This window comes from Pinus tabuliformis, chromosome 8, assembly GCF_031772625.1.
Source record: "Pinus tabuliformis cultivar Carrire ecotype Pingquan chromosome 8, CPIR1, whole genome shotgun sequence".
Classification (NCBI taxonomy): Eukaryota; Viridiplantae; Streptophyta; class Pinopsida; order Pinales; family Pinaceae; genus Pinus; species Pinus tabuliformis.
The window spans coordinates 1,771,120,990-1,771,131,736 of NC_142294.1; the positions used below are offsets into that span (position 1 = coordinate 1,771,120,990).

The 10,747-nt window shown below is 38.8% G+C and overlaps 1 pseudogene; it reads right to left on the reverse strand.

The window, feature by feature from the left end:
- Positions 1–8,734: 8,734 nt before the first annotated feature.
- LOC149243247 (pre-mRNA-processing-splicing factor 8A pseudogene) lies at positions 8,735–10,383 on the reverse strand (annotated as a pseudogene).
- Positions 10,384–10,747: the final 364 nt, after the last annotated feature.

The window sequence follows — 10,747 nt, forward strand, 5'->3', positions numbered from 1 at the left end:
TGAAGATCTGAATAAGACAGTGCTGGTAGTGGAGTAGGTCTCAGCCTCCACTCCACCCACTCACTGAGAAAAAAGAAAAAATAATAAGGACTCAAGTGAAAACCTCTATGAGGCACTTGAGTCCCATCATTGGGTTGAAAACCTCTTTTGAGGTGGCCCAGTGATGACAAAAACAAAAAAAGAGAGAGAATAAGATCCCTGGGTGAAAACCTCCCTTGGAGGTGCCCAGGGTAGGCAAGTAAGGTGAAAACCTCCTGGAGGCACCCTAGTTGTCTTTTCAAAAAAAAAAATCAAAGAAAAAAGGAAGAGGAAATTGAGTTTTAGAATGCATTGCAAGTTACAAATGGACCACAAGAAGCAAGGGGACATGCCACAAAGCCTATTACACATCCTCTATACTCTCCTCCATCATTTCTGATTTTTTTCTCCACCTCTCTATGTTTTTCTGAAGACTGTGCATCCTACAGGAGACCTTGTGTGTTTGTTGGCCGGATAAATCAATCTTGCGGACAAGGCCGATCTCCCTAGTATCAAAATATATCTAGCAACAAGCAGACAAGCAAATCTATATTTCTCTAAACATATTGCGATTGACTAATAAAAACTATAGAGGTGTTTACACCCTACCTTAAGTCCAACACTAATTTGTAGCAGCCAACCTTCAACCGTACGAAAGAATTTCCTTTTGAGAACCTACAAACACAAACAAGCAAACATCAAATAACACATGCATAGCTAATATCATAAATCATGTTCATTATGGTGATCAAGGAATCCATAAAATAAACCATAAAACATAGCTTATTGAGAAAAACAAACTTATTTGTATTAACTTTGAAGTAGAAGAAACTTACAACCTTTTCAGCCTTGATGTTGAACAAGCTCTTCCCAGGGTCCGAAACAGGAATCTCCTTTACTTTGACAAGCCTTACACTCTTCCAAATGAGATCAAAGAGGTATGTAATCTCTCCTCATAAAAGCTCAATTAGGAAGACTAAGTTCCAGCAGCATTTCACCTCAAAAATATTCAGCTTTCAACCTCTCAAGTAACCAGCCCAATGCTTCATTTTATAGTGTAGAGGAAGGAGGTTATAGGTCCACCTATGAAGGGATAGAGTCCTCCTTCAAAGGGATAAGCTCCTCACATCAAGGGGTTAGCTCCTTAAGGTATGGGATGCATGAACCTTAAGGGAGCGAACTTGGCACCTCAAGATTCCTTCCAGAAGCTTCTATAAATGACTCAAAGTGAGTTTTTAAGAATATACTTGCGCCTTTTTAACTTTTACAAGGGTCCGCACCCATAACACAGAGATAGAGCGATTAGGTACGCAGGGGAAATGAGCTTCAGGTGCGGGACCGCAGGTAATGCTAAGAGAAAGTGCGGAACCAGAGTTTTAGAGACTTTTGAGGACTTTTTCTTATTTTCAAGGCTTGATATGAAGAACTGAGGCTTAAGACTTGCAGAGGAGGAAAGAATGAGTGATAATGGACTCACACAGATTGCAGAATGTCAAGGTGATGATTTTTAGTGCAACAGTGTTCTACAGGAGGCTCCTGTAGAAATCACAGAGAGCCCAAAATAGCTTTTAAAAACAATTTGAGGAGTTGGGGATTTTCCTGGAGGGCATGTAGGCCATCCTACAACTATCCACCATCCTAACCATCCATCCCACACCTGCAACACCTCATTTCCATTGATTTCTTTCCTTCTTGCAGAAAAAAACAGAAACCAGTTTAAAAAAAATAAGCAAATAAAAAGAACAACACCTCCACAACTCACTTGCAACTTACCAAATCCCTCTCCATTTCCATCAGTATCTTTAGTAGCATCCTCATAGCTCCCAACACAAGAATCAGCTAAAAATTTTAGAGGGAGAAGCAGTTATAGGAGCTCTTGTAGGATTTCCTATAGCAGTTGATCCCCTTAAATCAAGCTCTAGCAGCAAAATAGGTATAGCGCCAGAATGCAGAGGATGTCCGAAGCAAGATTCAGCTAAAGGGCACCTGTAAAAAGCAACCAAGAACATATCAAGAAGCAAAAAGCATATAGTAGAAGGGATACAGGCATGCAACACTACAATCCGAGCATGCAGCAACAACAGAACCTGGCAGCATCGTAGCACGAGCATTCGACCTGGCAGCACCGTAACACGAGCATTTGACCTGCAGGTAAGTGTCTAACCCTCTCCTCTATTGAATCTGTATAATTTGAAAGCTGCATGAACGAATGAAATGGTTGGGATTAAACCAGAAATGTGGCCAGTTAACTGGCCACCCTCATCCAGTTTCGACTGCGCTCATGCAGAGATCCAGTGTTGACTCACAAAAAATCAAAAAAGACAGGTAGTGGCGGGTGTATAAACTCCGATGCAAATGATGGGAAGTGATTGTGGGTAGAAGTCATGAGGAGTCATGATGACATAGCAGTGGATGGTAACATACCCTTTTTGCCACCTCACATCGTCACGGAAATATCTCCAGTAAGCATAAGTACTCTCTCTCAAACTTATTCACCACCTTTATTTCCACTTTATCATCGTCCCTGCGACTGCAACAAGATCGATACCACCTCCATAGCCTCGAAACCATCACTCTCTGTCGTCTTCAGAACTCCTCCTCTTATCGAGTTCTACAGGATCATTATTAGGTTTTAGAGGAGTAGTAACAGTTTCTATAGGAGAACCTCCATCCATTTCTACAGGAGGGCAAGTAAGCCGTTTTACAGGAGAAAACATGGGATTTTCACTCAAATTCGGGCCTAAAGTGGTAGGCTCTATACAAACCCACCTTGGATATTCATATATACAAGGAGTGATGCAATTTTAGGGAAGAATTAGGCCTAAGAAAGAAGAGGGATTGTATTAAAAAAGTCTGCCTATTTCTTAAAGAAAAACACAGTTTTTTTCTCTATTTCCTATTTTTGCAAAAAAATTGTTGTCTATTTCTCCACCTGAGGTATTCCAAAAGATTATAAACATAATGACAGGGGGATTCATGAGGAAGGAACCCCTAAATTCAGTCAGCCTCCATGAACATCCCGAGGTAGTAGCCATTTTAACTAGAGCCAATTAGATGCCATTTTTCAAAAAACTTCGAGGGTATGATGAAGAAGTGACTCAGGAGTTTTCCCTTTCCTTGGTACCCCACTCAAAGACTCATGCCATTGTTACTTTTAGAGGTCTCACCATGGAAATCACCCTAGAGTTTATCAGTAGGGTTACCAATCTTCCACTTGAACTACCCTGGAGCAAAGAAGAAAAGCCATTGGGTCAAGTTGCCAAGAAAACCTTCTTCCAACCAAATGAGCATCATGTAGAGGAAAACAAATGGCATCAGAAGAACAAGCATACCTTACCCTTGGGATGAGGTCAGTTACCAAATTATTAAGTACATTTCCTGTGAAGGGAGGTATAGCATAGTTTAAGGTTACCATTTCAAACTTCTGCATGAGCTGAGATATGGCATGGATATTCCCACACCCAGAAAACTCAACATTCCCTATTTTCTCCTATAGTCCCTTATAGATTCCAGCATTAAATTGAAGGCAGGAGGTCTATATCAATTGGCTCAGCATGGACTAATTAAACTGTTGGTGGAAGAAGCCCTCCACACCTTCACAATCCCCATAGCCTGTCAAGATATCTTTAGAAATATGATAGGAGAAGATGATATAAAAGCCTTCACATATGACCTCAGTCCTTCTGAAAGTGAGGGGGGAGAACAAAAAGGGGAAGATGAGGAGGAAACAAAAACAGAAGATGAGAAGGAAGAACCTAAAATAATGGAGAAAAAGACTAAAGCAAAGAAGAAGGCACCTAGGATAGAAGAGAAAAAGACTAAAATAGTAAAGAAAAAGACTAAACCAGAGAAGAAAAATATTGAAGCAGAGAAGGCAGAAACTAAACAAGATGAGAAGGAAACCAAAACAGAGCTAGAGGAAACAAAGCTAGCATAGGTAGAGAAGATAAAAGAAAAGGAAAAAGGGGCAAAGAAGACAGAAGTGTCTCTTGAGACACTATAAAGGGAAGCAACAGCTATTCTTGTTGCCCTCAACACCTCCGTTAAACCCAAGCAAAAGAAGAAAATGCCACCATCAATGTATTTCAGGGCTCGAAAAAGCACAAGAATAAAAATAGGGAAGCCACAGCCATCCTCAAAAGAGCCTATCATAATTGAAGATTCCCCTACTGTCAAAAGGTAAGAATCTCCATCCAAAACCCCCATTACTCATGAGAGAGGAAATCCTAGATCTTCCACTTGGAAGGAAGGAATAAAACTACAGGACTCAAAAACAGTCCTACAGGAGGCACAGACTGCTCTACAGGAGACCCTAACAAAGCTACAGGAGTCTGAGAAACTTGAGAAAAGGGTAGAAGAGCAGACCAAGGGGAAGGATGAAACAACGAGATTCCAGAACCTAACCCCCGGCCTAGTTTGGGCTCTTATTACAATCTCCTTGAGGGGGAAAATTCATCCCACAGAAGTTTGCAGTCCCACTTTTCTTTGAGCTGGAAAAAGAAAGAGTAAGGAGCCATAGATGGATGCAAATTGCCAAGTCCAAAGGGGTGGAAGACATTGGCCACATGGAGAGCAAGCTTAGAGAGATGGGTCAGGAGTTGAGCACTTTAAGACATACCGAAGCAAGCAGAAGATCTCACTTGGAAGCGGAAAATGAAATGTTAAGAAAACAGCTGCAAGAAAAGGACACACAATTGGCATGCATGGCCAGCTGGTCTATGGAGGCACTACAGTGTAGGAAACTAGCCGAATCATATGGAGAATACCTCAAAGACCAGTGGCTACAGTTTCAGATCAAGACCTTGGCATAGAGAGGCACCGTGCCTTTTTAGGATTATAAACAGTTTACAGACCTATGTGACCAAAGTTCAACAGAAGACAAGGCAAAGATAGCAGAGTTTTATTTGCATAACTTGGCCCTCACTGATATGAACCTATGGGAGCCCAATCCTAGGCTGGGGGACTTGCAGCTAATGGCCATGGCATCATGGATGAATCATGAGGAGAAAAGGGTGGTAGAAATTAAAAAGTTGATGGAAAAAGAGAAAAATAAACCCTTAATGATCCAAGCTGAGCCAGTAGACCCCATGGCTCTCATCAGTATCCACCAGCTGCTTGCAAATAATCCTCAAAGTGCCCCAAAGTATATCAATGAGTAGGCCCAGGCCATTGCACATTTTGAAAACATGGAAAGATTACCTGGGGAAGACTGTATTCATGCTTGTATGAGGAGGTGGAACACTCTCTCACATAGTCTGAAAATTAGGGAGTATCACTCCCCAACAAGGATGAAAGAAGCATTAAGGAGAGTGCCACTGTACAAGCACTTTATGCAGAGTTTGAAGGCCAATTGGATTGGCCTCAAATTGAGTCCTCCACTACTACTAGGCATACTGGAAGGTGTAAAAGAGGAAGAAGAACAACAACAGTGGGAAGAGGTAGACAGAGAGGCAGGATTCCATGATAAAGAAAAGGATCTCACATCAGAAGCATGGGATGTCAGGGAGACCATTAGGGCCATCAAAGATGAGGAGATAGACTAGTTGCTTAGAGAATGAGCAACACATTCAGTAGGGGGGTGAAGATGAGTCCCACAAATGGGTAATTATATGGGCTCATTTGGCCTCCTAACATAGCTTAATCCACGATTCTCATTAGTTTATTGCATGTTTTTTATTATATTTATGCTAATAGAGTGAGTTGGGTTAGTCATTATGCCATGAAGTCTAATGTGTGCTTTATGCAGATTTTTGGTCAATTTTGAGACAAAATCAAAGGTTTAATGAGCATTTGGTAGCCAATATTCAAGGAAGACAAGTGAGAGGATTTATAGGAGGGTGTCCCCCTCATTAATGACCCCCTACTTCGAATCCTCCTTCAGAAAGCTCGGAGCACAAGCAGCCACATCATTGCATCAAGCAGGCAGCCGAGCAAGTGAATGTTAAATGTTGTCTATCTCAAGTCCTGGGAGCCAAGCCTCCCTGATTTTAGGAGAGCTATTGGGAGCTCCAGTTGTATAAATAGAGAGGCCTAGGGCCTCAGTAGGTTGTTGGATGTTAGTCAAATTTTTTCACTTTTGTTGCAGCTCTTGCTCAGCTCATTTCGAGCTTACTTTTGTGAATCGTTTTATGTAATGTGAGTAATATTTTGATAATGGAGATGAAATATTTTATGAGCCAGCATTGATTTATTTCAGAGGGCTGAAGCTCTTGGGTTAGGGCCCAACCCAAGCTGCCCAACACCTCTTGTTTTGTACTTATATGTTTTGTTTCAATTCATGAATTAGTTGTTGTTAGATAGATTTCTGCCTTGGTTAGAATAGGTTTCTTTTGGTGATTTACATAGTTGTTTCCATTTTAGTTTGCTGGAGTAGGTTAAATAGTGATAGGTGAAAGATACAAAAATTCCATCAACAAAGCCTTGACCTCATTTCCTCCCTTTGGGACCATGAGCTAAGGTCAAGATACTCTGGCTGCCATAAAAACACAGTTTTTCTTCCTCCATGAAATTTCTATTGTTACAATTTGATTTAGAGGTTAATGCTTTTCTTAGGATCCATTTTGCCATAATCATTTATGTTTCTGCAATAAATCTCTTTCCATGCTTTCCTTTCCATATAGCATTGTTTAACATTTTATTTCCCTAGATCAGAATTTAGGTTAACATGAGATATAGTTCTGTTTTTTTTGGCGCAGCTAGTTCTTTTCTCGCTCAATTTTAGGATTTTATTTGTAGCTCTCTTGGAGTACATCTCTGCTCATAATAAGTCAATAAATAAGCCATCACCATCTCTTTTGCTACATGTTTCACAGGTCATTCACAGCTCTTCACAAATCTACCCTAATTTTCTGCACTTTTCTCATAAACATTCTCTCCACTCTTGAACAAATCTGGAACCATCATTTTCTTTCCTAATCCTCCTTGATGAACCTCAGACACCTTAACACATCCCTCTAGTCTTCATCTACCCTTTCCCGCCATTTTTCCACCTTTAAAACCTCTAAAACAACCCTCGGCATCCTCCTGTAGATTGCCTATAGCCTCCTCTAGAATTTCCTGTAGGTGGCTTTTTGAAGTCCGATTGCAGGGAAAGCCACCAGAAGGTCACCTGGGACCTCCTAGGACCCGTCCACACCTTCCTACACCTCTGAAAACTCCAAAGTCACCCTCCATTGCCACCTAATCACTGCCACATTCACAAACAAATAAATTACATGCATGATAATTTCACCTAAAAATACATAAAAATCCAAAAAGATGTTTTTTCTCATTTCCTTCTAGAAATAGCTTGAGTAGATGTTTTTTACTTCCTAAGTAGGTAATGGCATTCATTTTATGGTTTTTCCTCTCTCTTTCTGCAAAATTAGGATTAGTTGGTTAATTACAGTTTGCTAGGATTACTTCACATTTCAATCTTCTTTAATTTTCTGCAAGTAGAGTAGCTTCTGTAGGTTAAGCTTTCCTTTTTTCATCACATATAAAGCTTTTTCTGGAATTCATAGAAGTTGGCTTGAGCTCCTAGTGATCTTGCGCCAGCTAACCAAGTGACAGCCTGCAGTAAGAACTAGTAGTATGCATACATCACCGTCACTTCCAAGTTTGTTACGAACTACCGGGTTGATAAAAAGTAAAGTAGGAAGCCCATGAGTTGCAACATTATTGCTTCAATACTGGTGCTCACCAATATGCCTGATTGATAAGATCCAACTCTTCCCTTTGTTGTTGATTTAATCAAATAGCAACACTATAAGGTTCTTTCAATCATTCGAGTGCTAGTATTAGGATTTTGGTATCATGTTTATATGACAATGGTGGAAAAGAAATGGGGAAAAATTTTCTCGATTCTAGCCAATGCACTGTGGTGGTATAGATGGCCACAACTTCCTCAGGTGTTACATATGGGCCATCTTTGAAGTAATTATGTTTATGTTCCTATTCCTGTTAAGAAATCAACATAATGGATTAGTAATTTATAAACCTCTTTGATATTGAACCTTACAAATTATCCATTCAATATAGTGTAGGTAAAATAAAAGCATGCATGCTCTACTTTCAGCCAAAGACATGTGAACCTTCCTAGATTTTTCCGACAGACTATCTTGTCCACAGTTGCACCATGCCTTATATGTTCACGATTATAATGAGAAACATTAGTCCACCAGTCTGCTTTTGATTTTACATAACGAAGAATCATATTCTCAATTGGCACTAGTAGGCCAGGCACCTAGAATACCAAAGCAGTTATCTTATTTATAAACTTGAGATATAATAGAGAACATAAATAAAGAAAACAGTCAAATTTGTCATGCTTAATTGAAAGCTCTATTACCACATGTACCTTCCAGGGATGTTTGCCTTCCAACAACGCCAGGCTTCACTCAAATGTTGCAAAATGGTGCAAGATTTGTTCTTCTTGATGCCCTCCATTACAATATGACTGAGTATGTCAGAAATTAGATAAGACAATCACTAAGAGACTCATAAATTTCATAACACTAAATCAAAACTGAAGGAGAAACAAGGATGTAGAAACTTCAAAGAAAACAATCAAATTAATCATTACAAGATGAGCTAGGAAGAGGAGAAATAGCATGCCCATCAAGGGTTGAACATATATAGAATAGATTAACTCAAGCCTATTTACTATTAGCATCGAAGTTATTTCAATATAATTGATACATTCCAAACAACAGAAACATCAATTTCCTTCCAGTTATCACAAGAAGAAAAAATCAAAATCACCTTCCATTACATCAAGAACATCATGACAACCGCTCTAATCTCCAAATCAAAATGACTTTCATCCCTTTGCTTCATCACAGTGTTTGCCACTCATTTTGAATTCCAACCTTCAAACTGTCATGAAAGAAAGTTTCCAAGCCACCCTTTTAGTAGTGGTACTATACCACATAGGAGAAACAACCATGATCTCCACATTGGAGCCCAAATTCCACATTCAGGTCCCGTCCTAACAGGCCCAGTGTTAAAGAAAGAATAAATCAAATGCTTTAGATATTTACACATTCATATTCTCCATAGAAGCCGATACATGTAATGATACATACTAATCAATTGCCTTATATGTGAAAATGTATATTGTAATATGTTTTCCAACTAGAAAGCATCTACATTTCCTAGTTGAAATTGGATATTTGCATTGACAACTAGTTTTGTTAGTCACAAAATTTCATGACATAAATGGAAAGAATTTCTAAAACATGACTTCTTACGCTCCTTCGTTGTGAGTGTCTTCATAGGCTTTAGATTGAAATTGTAATCAAGATGAAAATAATTCAACTTCTTTCGGTGAACAAGAAGATTCAACATATAGTAACCTTGTCTACAAACTTGAAGCCCAACCTCTACCCAATCTAGCTCAGTTGTCTGGAAATATTTGGTAGCTTGTAGGGAACAAAACAAGTATTTCTTCTTTTGATCCTTTGGAGGCCTGTGATGAAATTCATTCAACACATAAAATTTTAGGAGCTTCTGATAGCTCACACGAACCTTCATTGGATATGTGGGAGGATTGCATGACATGAAGCATTCAAGGAACCTTCATTAGAAAAATGCACACCAGTGTTCCTTGTACCAATTAGAAACAAGAGGAATATCTTTTTCTCGTCGCATACGACTTGATCGCATATTGAATGGGCATGGAGAAAACAATAATGAATTACAAGCAGTTGTTTTATCTATGTAAATTGTTGTATTGTGCAGCAAAGGTTTCACACCTTATAGAACAAAAAAATCATTGTCATCATCCTCCTCATAAGTTTTCCTCTCACGGTGATTAGTATTATGAAAAGAATTTGGATGAATCATAGGACCAAAATAAAATGTTGGTAAATCTGGATCTTTAGTTTTTATCTACATCACCATTGGACTATGATATACGCAAAGCTTAACTTTCCTAGGCTTGTTGTTGTAGAGATGAGGGAATGCAATTATATAATTTGTTGGAAGTGGAGAGCGGATAATAAGATTATTAATATCATTGAATTCATTCCAGCCTTCATCACCCTTCTCCATATCTCGGTACAAAGGCTCAAACTTTGCTCCTCTTGTAGTTAAAATAGATATGTGATTAAAAGTATGAACATGATTGCAGCAATAACAGTTGTGACAAGAGAAAACAAAGTAGATGAACAAAGATTGAAACAACAATTTTCTGGGCATAGACTTCATAATACCTAGTATGCACATGTTCAATGCTTTTGTTGTCTAAATTGACTCCATATCAAAGAGATAGAATTAGTTTTTATCACTCAATTCAAAAAGTATATGTCCTATGAGATGATGCAAAGTTGCCATGATGGGAAGTGATAACTTCCACCTTCTATAACTAGGCCCATTTATGCTCATTGATGATGATATTTATGCTCATAAGCCTCTCATGCATGGTGATGACACATACTAATGAGTTAGATTTGAAGAATGATACATGAAAATTTTCAAAAAAACAAGGTTTGTTTTGGACCTGTTAATGAAAAAGGATTAGTTGAAAGAAAGGAAAGCTTAATAATTAGTCAAAAATAGTTTAGACTAGGAGAAAATTCTCAAAATTATCCAATTCTCATTTCCAACAAGTTTTAATGAAACTGAGCCCAGAAATAAAGCACTGTGAATAGGTGTAATATTACCTGTTCTGCAAATTCTGGATCAAATTAGAGCATGATATTTTCATCCTATAGCATGCACAAAAATCTGAAATAGCAACACTCTCCTT